Source organism: Tachyglossus aculeatus, chromosome 9 (assembly GCF_015852505.1).
Source record: "Tachyglossus aculeatus isolate mTacAcu1 chromosome 9, mTacAcu1.pri, whole genome shotgun sequence".
Taxonomy (NCBI): domain Eukaryota; kingdom Metazoa; phylum Chordata; class Mammalia; order Monotremata; family Tachyglossidae; genus Tachyglossus; species Tachyglossus aculeatus.
Genome location: NC_052074.1, coordinates 51303542 through 51316721, shown reverse-complemented (window position 1 = coordinate 51316721; position 13180 = coordinate 51303542).

The window sequence follows — 13180 nt, the reverse complement described above, 5'->3', positions numbered from 1 at the left end:
ACCTTAACCCTCCATAAGGTATTGTAGATCTCTCACCAATGAAGTTTTCTCGCAAAAAGTATTACTTTTGTTTGCTCTGAACCTCCCACCTTCAAGCTTTGATGAGTGCCCTAAGCCTTGTTGTTCTGAGATCTCATGAACAAAGATTCTTTTTATCATCCTGTCACACCCTTCATTTATTCTAGAAATTTCCATCTTGTACCACACTTTTTTCCCCTTTGCAGATTAAAGAAAGCAATCTTTTTCAGCCAATCCTCCTGTGCCACCACCCTGATCATCTTACTTTCCCTTCTTTGTATATTTTCTGGCTCTAAAATGTCAGAACTAGTATTACGCACAGGTTGCGTTATATCTGATTATCTTAGGCCTGTCTACTGCAACATGCTTGGACACACAGTGAAGACACAGTCTTCCTTCTAGAACAATGGGAGAACATTAGTCCTGGACTACAGGACCAACAGCGTGATAAAAGACATTGATTGTAGTGTTAGAGGTTTGTGATGTGGCACTCACACTCATCCCTGACAGTCACACTCTACGTAGGAAGTGCTTCAGATGTTCAATAATAATCAATACCTAGTGGCACAACTAGTTTTGAAGCTTTCTCTCAACTTTTCACATAGATACCTTAATATTTTGTTTGCTTTTTTTCCCCCTCACTCTGATGTACTGATTTGAATAAGTCATTGATAATGACTCCAAGACCTCTTTGCTGAGTTGTGACTAATAGCTCAGCACCCATTATGATGTATCTGTAGTTTGCACTCGTTTCCCTAGGAACACGACTTTGTACTCTCTCACACTGAAGTTCATCTGTTTCTTTCCAGTTCAGGATCAGGAAACCCTCCTGCACTTTATTCTTAATCACTTGGTATCTCCCCACCAGACGGGCCTGGGGCATCTATCTTAGAAATGAAAAAAGTTCACTGGACATTTTCTCTTCCAGGTCACTTGTGAAGATTTTAACTAAACCAGTTCAAACACGGATCCCCGCAGAAACTCCAATCTTTTCCCTTCGCCTTCCAGAAAGGTGGTCATTTATCCCTCAATCAATCAGTTGCATGTATCAATCACTTACAATGAGCAGAGCATTGTACTAAGCACTTACAGTGAGCAGAGCATTGTACTAAGCACTGGGAAAATACAGTATAATAGAGTTGGTAGACATATTCCCTGCCCACAGTGAACTCACAGTCTACAGTGGTAGACAGACATAAATGTAAATAAATTAAAATATGGATATGCAGAGAAGAGCTATGGGGTTTGGGGAGGTGGTACAAATCCTGGTGCAAGGGTAAAACAGATGGGAGTAAAAGAAGAGGAAATGAGAGCTTAGTTGGGGAAGGCCTCTTGGAGGAGATGTTCTTTTAATGAGGCTTGTTTGTGGGTCACATAACTAAATCCTTAAATGCCATTGATTGATTTCCCCTCTTTAAACCAGTTTCTACCAATAACAAAATTTCCTCCAATTTCCTCCTTAAATTTTTTTCCAAGATTTTAGGTGTGAAACCTTAATAAATACCTTTGAAATATCTGAGCATCATCTGTCTACTGATTCCCTTCTAGACTGTGAGCCCGTTGTTGGGTAGGGACCACCTCTATTTGTTGCCCATTTGTACTTTCTAAGCACTTAGTACTGTGCTCTGCACACAGTAAACGCTCAATAAATACAATTGAATGAATGAATGAATGAATGAATTCCCATCTATCCACATTTGCTGATCCCTTCAGAAAACTCCAGAATAGTGAGTTTTAATTACTCCTCTCAGAAACCGTCCTGGCTTTTTCCCACTGGGCTGTGTTTTTCCAAGTGTTCATCCACCCCTAAGCTTACGTACTGAGTTTGATAATATTGCTAAATATTTTAATTTCACCAATTTTCTTGGCGTAATCATTTTAGGCTTCCAGCAAAGAGATATCAAAGCACTGTCTCTTCTACTGTTTCCACATTTACTAGTTTCCCAATTTGATGGGAGTCTTATTTGCCCCCCAAACTCCAATGGCTACTCTCAAGACACCCCATCACTCCCTTGCCTTAAGTTATCGCCATCCCAGGAATAATGTCAACCTATGTCTCATGCTTTTCTACATTCATTGCTTTCCCCCAGTCATTATTTTAAAGATTACTCACCCATCTGCTCCATTTTTAGTGCCAACAGCTTGGTGCTATTTTGGTTCAGGTGGATCCAGATACCCTGAACAATGATCACTGTGCTAAAATGTTCCTCAGTTCCTAACCCATTCTTTCTTACCCACACATTAAGCTCTGGAGCTTGGCCCTCTGAGACCCTCCATATATGTGACTTGTCTAGGTTTAGGTTGTATTTTGGCTAGCTTGAGAGTCTACACTACACTACACTAGGCTAGCTATGGCTTCCAGTTACAAGTCTATTTGAGTCCATCTGGTGTAGATTTGTGGGGCTTCTAAATTGGTAGCGAGCTTGTTTCGAGAACAGCTTTGTTTAGGGGATAGAGCACAGACCTGGGAGTACTAGGACCTGGGTTCTAATCCTGACTCTACCACTTGTCTGCTGTGTGACTGTGGGCAAGTCACTTTATTTCTCTGTGCCTCAGTTACCTCATCCATATAATGGGGATTAAGACCGTGAACCCCGTGTGGGACTTGTATCTACCCCAGCACTTAGAACAGTGCCTGGCACATAGTAAGCGCTTAACCGATACCATTATATTATTATTATTGAGTCTTATGTAAACTACCCTATTAGTTGGCTGTTCCTTGCCTGGATCCCTGCCAGACAACCATCACTCTAAATGGCTCAGGCAACTAACCTCCTAGGTTCACATTAGGGAGGATGGGAATTTCAAGATGATCAGCCCCTCCCAGAAGGAGGTGACCATCCCTGCTGGGGCTTGGGAAACCTCTATCCTCCTTACTTTTAAGAAGGGAACGGGGAAGAGAATGGAAGAGATTCCCATTAATCAGAGGTATTTCTTTAATGCTTACTGGGTGCCTTCAAGGAATTTACAATCTAAGGATTCTCCAAGTTTAGTTTTAAAAGCAAATGAAAGAGCAAGTTTGAAAAGTACTTTTTTAACACTGGTCAGGAATCATCGAGCCTCATTACTTTAGATACAGAAGCAAGGCTTAGAACGTAAGGGAACCTAATGAGACAAATGTAATGGAAATACTGAGCACATCAATAGGGTTTAAGAAAAGCTAAGGCATATTATGGGAAGGAAATACCTTGGGTTCCAGAAGCCAGATGGCCTTTGTTTCCAAAAGATTGCATATGTTTAGCCTGAGAAAGTTTGTGTCATGGCTCGACTGGAAAGGGACAACAAAGCCACAAAGAGCTAAATTAAAGAAAATATGTAATGGCAAGCGGAGAAGACTCTGTCTGGCCCATTTACCAAAGGGAATAAAACATGCCCGCAGTGCACTGGGATTTTAAGTAGGAGGACATATCTAACACCTCCAGAAGACACAGTTTCCAACATGTCTACCAATTCTGTAGTGTATACGCTTAATACAGAGCATTGTCTAGGGCATACAGCCCGGGTATGGGAGTCAGAAGGACATGAGTTCTAATGCAGACTCAACCACTTGTCTGTTGTGTGACCTTGGGCAAGTTACTTGACCTCTCCATGCCTCAGTTACCTCATTGGCAAAATGGGGATTAAGACTGAGAGTCCCATGTGGGACATGGACCGTGTCCAACCTGATTAGCTTGTACCTATGCCAAAGCTTAGTGTGATGCCTGGCATATACCATAAAACATTATCGATTGATAAGATGCTGGCACCTGAAATGTTATATATTGGGCGCCACATCTCAGGAGAGTGGGATAAGGGGTAGAAGTGGGCAACCATGATGATTGGGAGTTAACGGTTGCTACAGGAAGCTAGATGGCAAGTCTACAAAGAGGAAGCCTGGGTGGCCCATAATTGTGCACTGTTTATCAGTGGGGAAACTCTCAGGGTACCAAGAAGAGCATCCAATTGCTAATGCTGGAGATGAAATCCTGGAATGAGTGGTCCAATGATCTGGCCCAATAATGACATTGTTTATAGCGATATGGAAAGCAGTGTGGCCTAATGGAAAGAGCACACAGTCCAGGGTGTCAGAGGACCTAGGCTCTAATCCTGGCTCTGCTACTTACCTGCTGTGTGACTTCGGGCAAGTCACTTAATACCTGTTCTCCCTCCCATTTAGACTGCAAGCCCCTTGAGGAACAATGACAGTGTCTGACTTAGGCAGTATTCACCCCAGTGCTTAGTAATAATAATAATAATAATAATGATAATGATGGCATTTGTTAAGCGCTTACGATGTGCAAAGCACTGTTCTAAGCGCGGGGGGGATACAATGGGATCAAGTTGTCCCACGTGGGGCTCACAGTCTTAATCCTCATTTTACAGATGAGGTAACTGAGGCTCAGAGAAGTTAAGTGATTTGCCCAAGGTCACACAGCAGACATGTGGCAGAGCCGGGATTCGAACCCATGACCTCTGACTCCAAAGCCCGGGCTCTTTCCACTGAGCCACGCTGCTTCTCAGTACAGTGTTTGACACATAGTAAGGACTTAGATTCCACAATTATCAATCAATCGATGGTATTTATTGAGGGCTTACTGTGTGCAGAGCACTGTACTAAGCACTTAGGAGAGTATAATACAACAGAGTTGGTAAACTCTCCCTGCCTAAAATGAATTATTATATTCTAAATGTTTTGCTGCGCATCCAGCAATTGTGAAAAGAATAAAGTCCGTGGATTGCTTTGCTCACCCTGGCAAGTGAGCTCTGGTAAACCCCTGGACCTAGAAGTAACTCATGGGGTTCTCCTTCTTGGGTTATTTTCTCTCCCTTTGCACTATCAGTTCCGCTTTCCCTAGCTCAGTCTCTGGGAAAGCTTGGAGCTGATTGCAAATCAGGTGGAGGCCCAGCTGGATTGAAATTGACAGTGTGGGTTCTGTACAAAGCGTTATTAGCACTGTGGGCAGAGTGAGGGATCAGAGCAAAGCTTTCTTCCCAAGAATAGCTTCCACAGCTCTCTTCCAGCTCTTTTGCATTTCTGGGTGCTAGTCATGTGCACTCAGTCAGATAGTGGGAAAAAAAAATGAACAGAGTGAGTATAAACCAGCCTGTCTGCTGACCTTCTTTTAAGAGGCAGAAAGGTCCTGTTGGGTGGTGATGGATGGATGGCTGTATCCATTGCCAAAGGCTAAGTAAAATTAATATACATTAGTAATTCTTTCACAGTCTTCACTTAGCCTTTTTTCTGGTATTTGGTAAGTGGTCACTATGTGCCACACACTGTACTTGTTATATTACAAGCTAATCAGGTTGGATACATTCCATAACCCACATGGGACTCACAGTATTAATCCTCATTTTACAGATGGGGTTAAGTGACTTGCCCAAGGTCACACAGCAGATAAGTGGCAGAGCTGGAATTGGAACCCAGGTCCTTCTGGCTCCCAGCCCCGTGCTCTATCCACCAGCCAACTGCTATTCTACTGGAGCTTTGTTATTCTTTCACTGTTACCATTCGTGTCCTGCTCTTTAAAGTGAGCTGTTTCCTACTATTCTTCCATTTAATACTACTACAAATGATAGTAATAGAAATAACAGGGTAATTAAGTGCTCACTATATGCCAAGCACTGTACTAAGCACTGGAGTAGATGCAAGATAATCAGGTCAGACACAGTCCCTGTCCCACATGGGGCTCATCGTCTGGTCAAAGCAGCTCTACAGTCATCATCATCATCATCACCACCATCAATCGTATTTATTGAGCACTTACTATGTGCAGAGCACTGTACTAAGCGCTTGGGAAGTACAAATTGGCAACATATAGAGACAGTCCCTACCCAACAGTGGGCTCACAGTCTAAAAGGGGGAGACAGAGAACAAAACCAAACATACTAACAAAATAAAATAAATAGAAATGTACAAATAAAATAAATAAATAAATAGAGTAATATGTACAAACATATACATATATAATTATATATAATAATATATTATAATATATTATATATTATTATATTATAAGTATATAAGTATAAGAATAAGTATATTCTATATTCTAGTATATACTAGAGGGTGGGACAACTAAATAGGAACAGAAATACTGTACCTTTTCTCTTCCTCCTACTTAGACCGTGAGCCCCATGTGGGACAGGGACTGTGTTCAATCTGATTAACTTGTAACTACCCCAGCTTTTAGAACAGTGCTTGAGATATAGTAAGCACCTAACAAATACTATTATTATTATTAGCAGTAGCAGTATTAACTCCTGGATGTAAGACTATAGCATCTTATGTTAATGACCTTAAGTTTTAATGTTCCTGTTTGTAACAGGTCCTGTAATGGATGCCTATGTGCATAATTAGCGGTCACCTTGATGGACTGAAACTCAGAAATGGCTATTCTAGTACTTCAGGACAATGGTGACATGCCCTGCTGGCCATATATTGGCTTTGTTATAATCATTGCCAGGGAGAGAAGAAAAATGAAAGCAGTACTTTAAGAAGAGAGCAGTGAAGCACAAAGCAAATGAGAGGCAGCAGTCGTGGCATGTCTCGCAGAGCACACAGTTAATTCACAACACCTAAAGCAAATAGGCTTCATTTATGTTTTAATTAATCAGATTAATGTAAGCCCTAGTTGGATGGAAAAATGTTTATCTTTGCCATCCTTGAATTGCTATTTGCTTAATGGTAAAGTGTCTTAATTTAGGATAGCTAGAGGAATAGCGCTGCTCATTCAAGTATGCTGGGAGAACTGGTTTCTATTAGAAATATCTCATGGCATCTCTGACACCTGCATAGAAAATGAGTTGAAATTGTGAAATTTCTCTATTTAACCTAGAGAAAAGGAACAAAAGGTCAAATCCAGCTTCTAGAGTTTAGAAGTCATCCAGTTTAAGAGATTCAACTGACTGCTCAAGCTAACAGGGTTTTGCGAGTTTTATGCTTCCATATCCCTGGCTCTTCGAGGAATTTATCATTTGAGGACACACCCGCATCATCTTGAGTTTCCAATTTGCTGTCTGAAGCAAACGGGGCACTTACTCCAGGACTGCTGTCGTCCTGTCAGTGCTCCATGCCTATCTCATGACCCAACATATGCGACTCAACAACGCCCTGTCAGTACTTCTCTAGGGTGCACTCTGTCCAGAGTGGTGAAGAGATCAATAGTATCTATTGAACTCTTACTCTGGGCATACTATGTGTACACTACAACGGAATCAGCAGACACGTTAGCTACCCATAATGAGCTCACTTCTCATTTTCAGGCAAAACAGTTCCAATTGCTTTGACTTTCTAAGACCTACTATCCCAATCTGCTATGTTGTAGCGTACAGAAAAATAATATCCATACAAAGCAGCCCATAAGTTTTTAAAAAATGAACAATCCTTCCCATTGCCACTTAAGGCTTCGGCTTTGAGATTGTTAGAAGAAAATCAGAAACTGAGGTTGTCTTAATAAACATTGTCTCCCAAGTGGTAATTACTATCATAATTATTACAAACCTGATCAATTAAGCCACAAGATACATTGTGATAAATGGAATAGTCCCAAAGAACGGGCCCTATTCATAAGTACCCAGGAAAAGCACCTTCCAATTCTGCTCTATTGTACTGTCCCAAACGTTACACTTAAGTGCTCAATAAATAGGATTCATTGATGGAGCAGATACACTTGTCTCTCAGGAAGCTTAATTGCAGTTTGCTTGTCAAATTTTTTGTCAATCATATTTATTGAGCACTAACTGTGTACAGAGCAAAGTGCTAAGTGCTTGGGAGTATAATAGACACATTCCCTGCTCACAGTGAGCTTACAGTATACAGAGAGATGTCAACCTTGTAATGTAATGTCAGATTACAAGGCTGCTTCTTGCTCCCCATAACTTTCTAAGTTTCCAGCAGGTTTAAGCACTTATTACAGAGGGAAAGTATTTGGGATCTGTTAAGAGTTTAATACTCACAGAGCTAAACCAGCAGCTCGACTGTGGCTGACATATGATCGCCAAGCCTGGTAGCTCCTGAGTCCAAACTGGGAAGTGGACCCAGATGGTGACCTTATTTTTCCAGAGCCAGAATTCACCTGTTTCCAGCTCCTCAGTGGCCGCCAACATAGAATGTTCTTCTTGTTCAGCCAGCTTGCAGACATACTGTGGGATAGAACTGCACCTCACTTAGTCATAATGGACCTCTGTTAATTAGCTAGCCCTGTGTCCTCAGCCTGCAGTGCCCTGTGAATACATAAGCAGCCGTGACAACAGTTCAGAAACAGTGCTTTTTCAAAATCAGAGGATCTCCCATTCTCAGCATTCTGAGTGTGTGGGACGTGGGGAGAAGAAAAAGGCTAGAAGAGAGATGGGGTGGAGAGCCACAGAGAAATTAGAAAGACACAGAGCCTCCCCTCTCACCCTTTCCAGCTGGTCTCTCCCTCCCTCTCCCACTTACATCCACCTTCTCTAGCGTTAGTCTCCATGTCTCTTCTCCCATTTGTGTCTTACATAGTTCTCCATTTTTTCCTATCCATTCTATGGTAAAAATCCTAGCCAGAAGTGCTACAGTGAGGTCAGCCATTGTAATACATTATTTTAGTTTCCGGATATGTTGTGTTAAGTCATAGATCCTATTCCTTTTCATCCATTACCCCCTCATTTCTTCATTCCACTACTTCTTTGCACTCCCTTTTAAACCCGGTATTTAAGACTCTGCCATGCCTCCAAGACCACTAATTCTCTAATGAAGTCAGTCTTGTCTTCACCCCTCAACTTCTCTGGTGACTACATAACTATTTCAAGGCACTCTACCTCAGTTCACCTCCTCCTTCATGTCCAGAGAGAAGGATCCCTAACTTTCTTTGGTATCCTGCATTCTTCACCCTTCTAATCACAAAGCTCTTTTTTGTACAGGTAAGTCCAAAGCTTGTGTTCCCTACATTAAAAAAAGTAAAATTGCCCCATGCTTGGTAATATTCATTCATATTTAGCGCTTACTGTGCGCAGAGCAACGTACTAAGTACTTAGCAAGTACAATACAACAATAAATAGTAACAATACCTGCCCACAATGAACGTATAGTCTAGAGGGGGGAGACAGACATCAATACAATTAAAATTACAGATATACACAAGTGCTGTGGGGCTGGGAGAGAGGAAAAGAGCAGAGTGACACAGAAGGGAGTAGGAGATGAAAAAAAGAAGGGCTTAGCCTGATAGGGCCTTTTGGAGGAGACATGTCTTCGAAACTTCTTAACCAGCCTTACTCCATTTTGTTTTCAGACTCCATTTTGCATTAAATTACCTTGTTTACCTAAATCATGCTTCAGCCACACCCTTCCCTGTCATCAATTTCAGCCATATCCTTCCCTGCAGCTAATTTCAGCCACATTCTGTAGTCAGTTAAGAAAATGGGAGCGACACTTGATTGGATTCTGTTGTTGGTGTGAAGGAACACCACACCCATCATGGACTATAACCAGCTCCCTCTCCCACTTTTTGGTCATGAGGTTGAGCCTGCTTTTAGGGTAACAGACTTGATCTGTCCTCACCAGTGCAGATCTCTGTTACATATTGTAACAAAAAACCGTTGTGCTGTGTTGCTTTGACTTCATTTTTTGGTTGGATTTAACTGTATCCACAGCATAATAAGTACTTAAAATGGAAAGGTTGAGTTTATATTATAATTAATACAATAGTTAAGAACTTACTGTGCCCTAAGTGCTGGGGTAGATACAAATTAATCTCATTGGACATGGCCTGTATCCTCCATTAGGCTCACAATCTAACCAAGAGGGAGAATAGGTATTTAACCTCCCTTTTACAGATGAGATTTACCTCCAGATAAGTAACTTGCCCAAGGTCACACAATAGAAAGTGGCAGGGCTAGGATTAGAACCCAGGTCACCAGTGAGTCCTAAAATGCCTGGTGTTTAAATAACCTCAACTCAAATCCTCGAACCAAGGTAACTTCAGTAAAGATGAGAAATGCACCTGTAGTCAAGTGTACAAACTACACTGATTAATATAAACTGTCTCTGGTGGGGGGTGGGGGGGGGTGTACACAAGGTCTTTGACTCACCTGGGTAATTGAAAGCCCATTTCTGGCCTCATTGGAGATTGACAACAGCTGGTTAAACATCCCCTAACAACCAACCTCTTATAAACGTTAAGTAGGCCCTTACTTTCTTTATACAGGTGTGATTACAATTCCTTCAACCTTAATTGATTGTTTTTGTTTTTTATCACCTTTGAAATATTTCCAAGTGTTGTATTGCTTTTAAAATGTGGCGCAGAACAGAAAGAGTTCTCTAGAAAGAGTCCAAGCAGCGCTGAATAAAACAATCATTGCCTCACATTCCATATGAGATGTACAATCCTTTTATACCAAAGCCTTGCCACATTGCTGATTTGGCCCATTTTGCTGATTTCCCCAATAAAACCTATATGATCTGCATAGTGGTTCTTCTTTCTCACCCCACCTTTGTAGTCATTATGATCTAATGGTCCCTGCTTTTGAATTCAACCATTTTCCAAGTTGCTTAGCATTTTTTTGAAGATTGCAGGGTTGAATCATAGCTTTGCCAAACACATTCCTGTATATTTGCCTTTGAGGAAATAATAATTTCCAATGTTTCTATCACAACAGATTTAATGGTATCCAATCTTACCATTTTGCCTTTTACCTCTCATTATTATTCAGATTGGTCTCTTAAAGAACCAGCATCAGACCTTCAAAGTATTTATACTGATGAAATTTCCCCAATTTTAACATTGTTTAAATATTATTTACAGGCATTTTCCATTTGACAGTGAAATACATGCAGGGCTGCCACCTGTAGGAATTGCCTTTGTAAAGGACAGATGAATTGCCTGCACACTAAGTTCATCAGTTTCATCTGGTGTCAAGGTAACACTTCATTTTCATGATTACTAGAGCTCCTCCTCTTTAGCAGGATAGTTCCCTATGACCTTTTTTGATCTGGGAGATGTAGAGGAATATTGTTTCCAACAATGTTAGCCTAAATAATACTTCGATTCTCACATAATTTTGTACTCAGAAAAAACTGTATTTACTTATTTTATGCACCCTAACCTTCTAAAGACCAGTTTCTGTAGTTTAACATTGAAGTCCTTTATTAATAATAGTAGAAGCGGTAGGCTATAGGGTGGGGGAGTACCCATTCACATAAACAACCTGTTTTCCTTGATCTGAGGGTCTGGCCTTGCTATTCTCACAAAGTTTGCATAGTAAAAATTTCTGTTGCTTAGCCACAAAGCCCTAAAAAATCCATATGCAAACAGGTCATCTCTCCTTTTGAGGGAGGATCAGTGAGGTGAATGTGGCCAGAGTTGCTCTTATCTGCTCTGCCACCTGTCAGTGAATGCCCGGAGTAAATAACCAATATTAGAAAGCATCTAAGAATGTGTGATCAATTGTGTATTACTGGAGGGGTTGAATAGTCCCTTTTCCAGAGACCAATAACTGCTTACGGCAGCCAGCATCATGTTCTGGTTGCTGCTGAAGGAGAGAAATTATGAAATTATCCCTGTGTCCAATCTGATTATCTTGTATCTGTCTCAGTGCTTACTACAGTGCTTGGCACAAAGGACAAGTTTAACAAATGCCATGTTAGGATACTAATAATGCTACTACTAATAATAATTCTTTTAGGGATGTTAGAGGCAAGACAGGTAATAGCTATATTAATGCTGTGAACTCTTTGGAAGAAGGTAGTTACTGTTCCTGATCTTAAGTTTGGAAAGATGTTTGCTTATTTAAGCTTAAAAATAAATTTAAACAGATACTTTAACATGTCCCGCTATGAGTTTAATACCTCACCGTTGCATTTTCCTTCCAGAAGACGCTAGTGGTTTCCAAATATATTTCCAGGTCTTTGCTCTTTCTACTTCTTCCCCATCTATATCTACCTGGTCTTTGACTTCACACAATCTCTTTTAATGTTAACTCTTACCATCTTTCCTCCGGAAACTTGTGGCAGTGATATCTTCTGGCGCTGGACCACCTCCAGGAGGTTCTAAACTAGGACATGGTAGTGTGTTTCCACGAGTGTGGTAATTGTGTGTGTGTGTGTGTGTGTGTGTCTCCACGAGGGCAGGGGAGGATGGGGGGAGAGGGAGAGGAAGGAAGTAAAAGAGAGAGAGAGTGTGTTCATGAGGCCTTGTAGGGTATGTGGGTGTGTCTGTCCATGAGGCGAGTTTGTCTGGGGGGGTGTGTGTGTGTGTGTGTCCATGAAGGTGGTCTCTGTGTGTGCAGGTGTGTGTGTCCATGAGCGGGTCTACCTGGGTGTGTATGTGTGTGTGTGTGTGTGTGTGTGTGTGTGTGTGTGAGAGAGAGAGAGAGAGAGAGAGAGAGAGAGAGAGAGAGAGAGAGAGAGAGAGAGAGAGAGAGAAAGTGTCAGTCCACGAGGGCAGGCAGGGCATTTGTGTGGGTGTGGGTGTGTTCACGAGAGGGTCTGTTTGGGTGTGTATGTGTTTGAGAGAGTCAGTCCATGGGGCAGGCAGGGTGTTTGTGTGTGTGTGTGTCCATGAAGGGGGTCTATCTGGGTGTATATGTGTGTGTGTGTGTGTGAGAGAGAGAGAGCGAGCGAGAGAGAGAGAGAGAGAGAGAGAGAGAGAAAGTGTCAGTCCACGAGGGCAGGCAGGGCATGTGTGTGTGTGTGTGTGTGTGTGTGTGTGTGTGTGTGTGTTTTCACAAGAGGGTCTGTTTGGGTGCGTGTGTGTGTGCGCCCATGAAGCCCATAAATGTGTGTGTGTGTGTGTGTGTGTGTGTGTGTGTGTAACACAGACTGAGACAGTCCATGAGGGCAGGCAGGGTGTGTGTGTTGGGGGGGGGGGATGGGGGAGAGTGGGTTAATCCAGGAGGGCAGACAGGGTGTGTGTGGTGTGTGTGAAGAATGTGAGTTAGTCCACGAGGGCAGTCAGGGTGTGTGGGGGGGGGGGGGCAGGCGGGGAGAGTGAGTCAGTCCACGAGGGCAGATGTGTGTGTGTGTGTGTGTGTGTGTGTGTGTGTGTCCACAATGATTGTCAGGGAGAGAGAGGGAGTGTGTGTGTGCGTGTGTCCGTTCTGGGGAGAGGGAAGGGAGGGGCCACCTCCCCAGCCCTAGAGGCTCGTGCAGTCCACCCTGCACTGCAGCTTGACTTGCTTTGGGCATTTCTCCTCAAATCCTGGCTCCCCA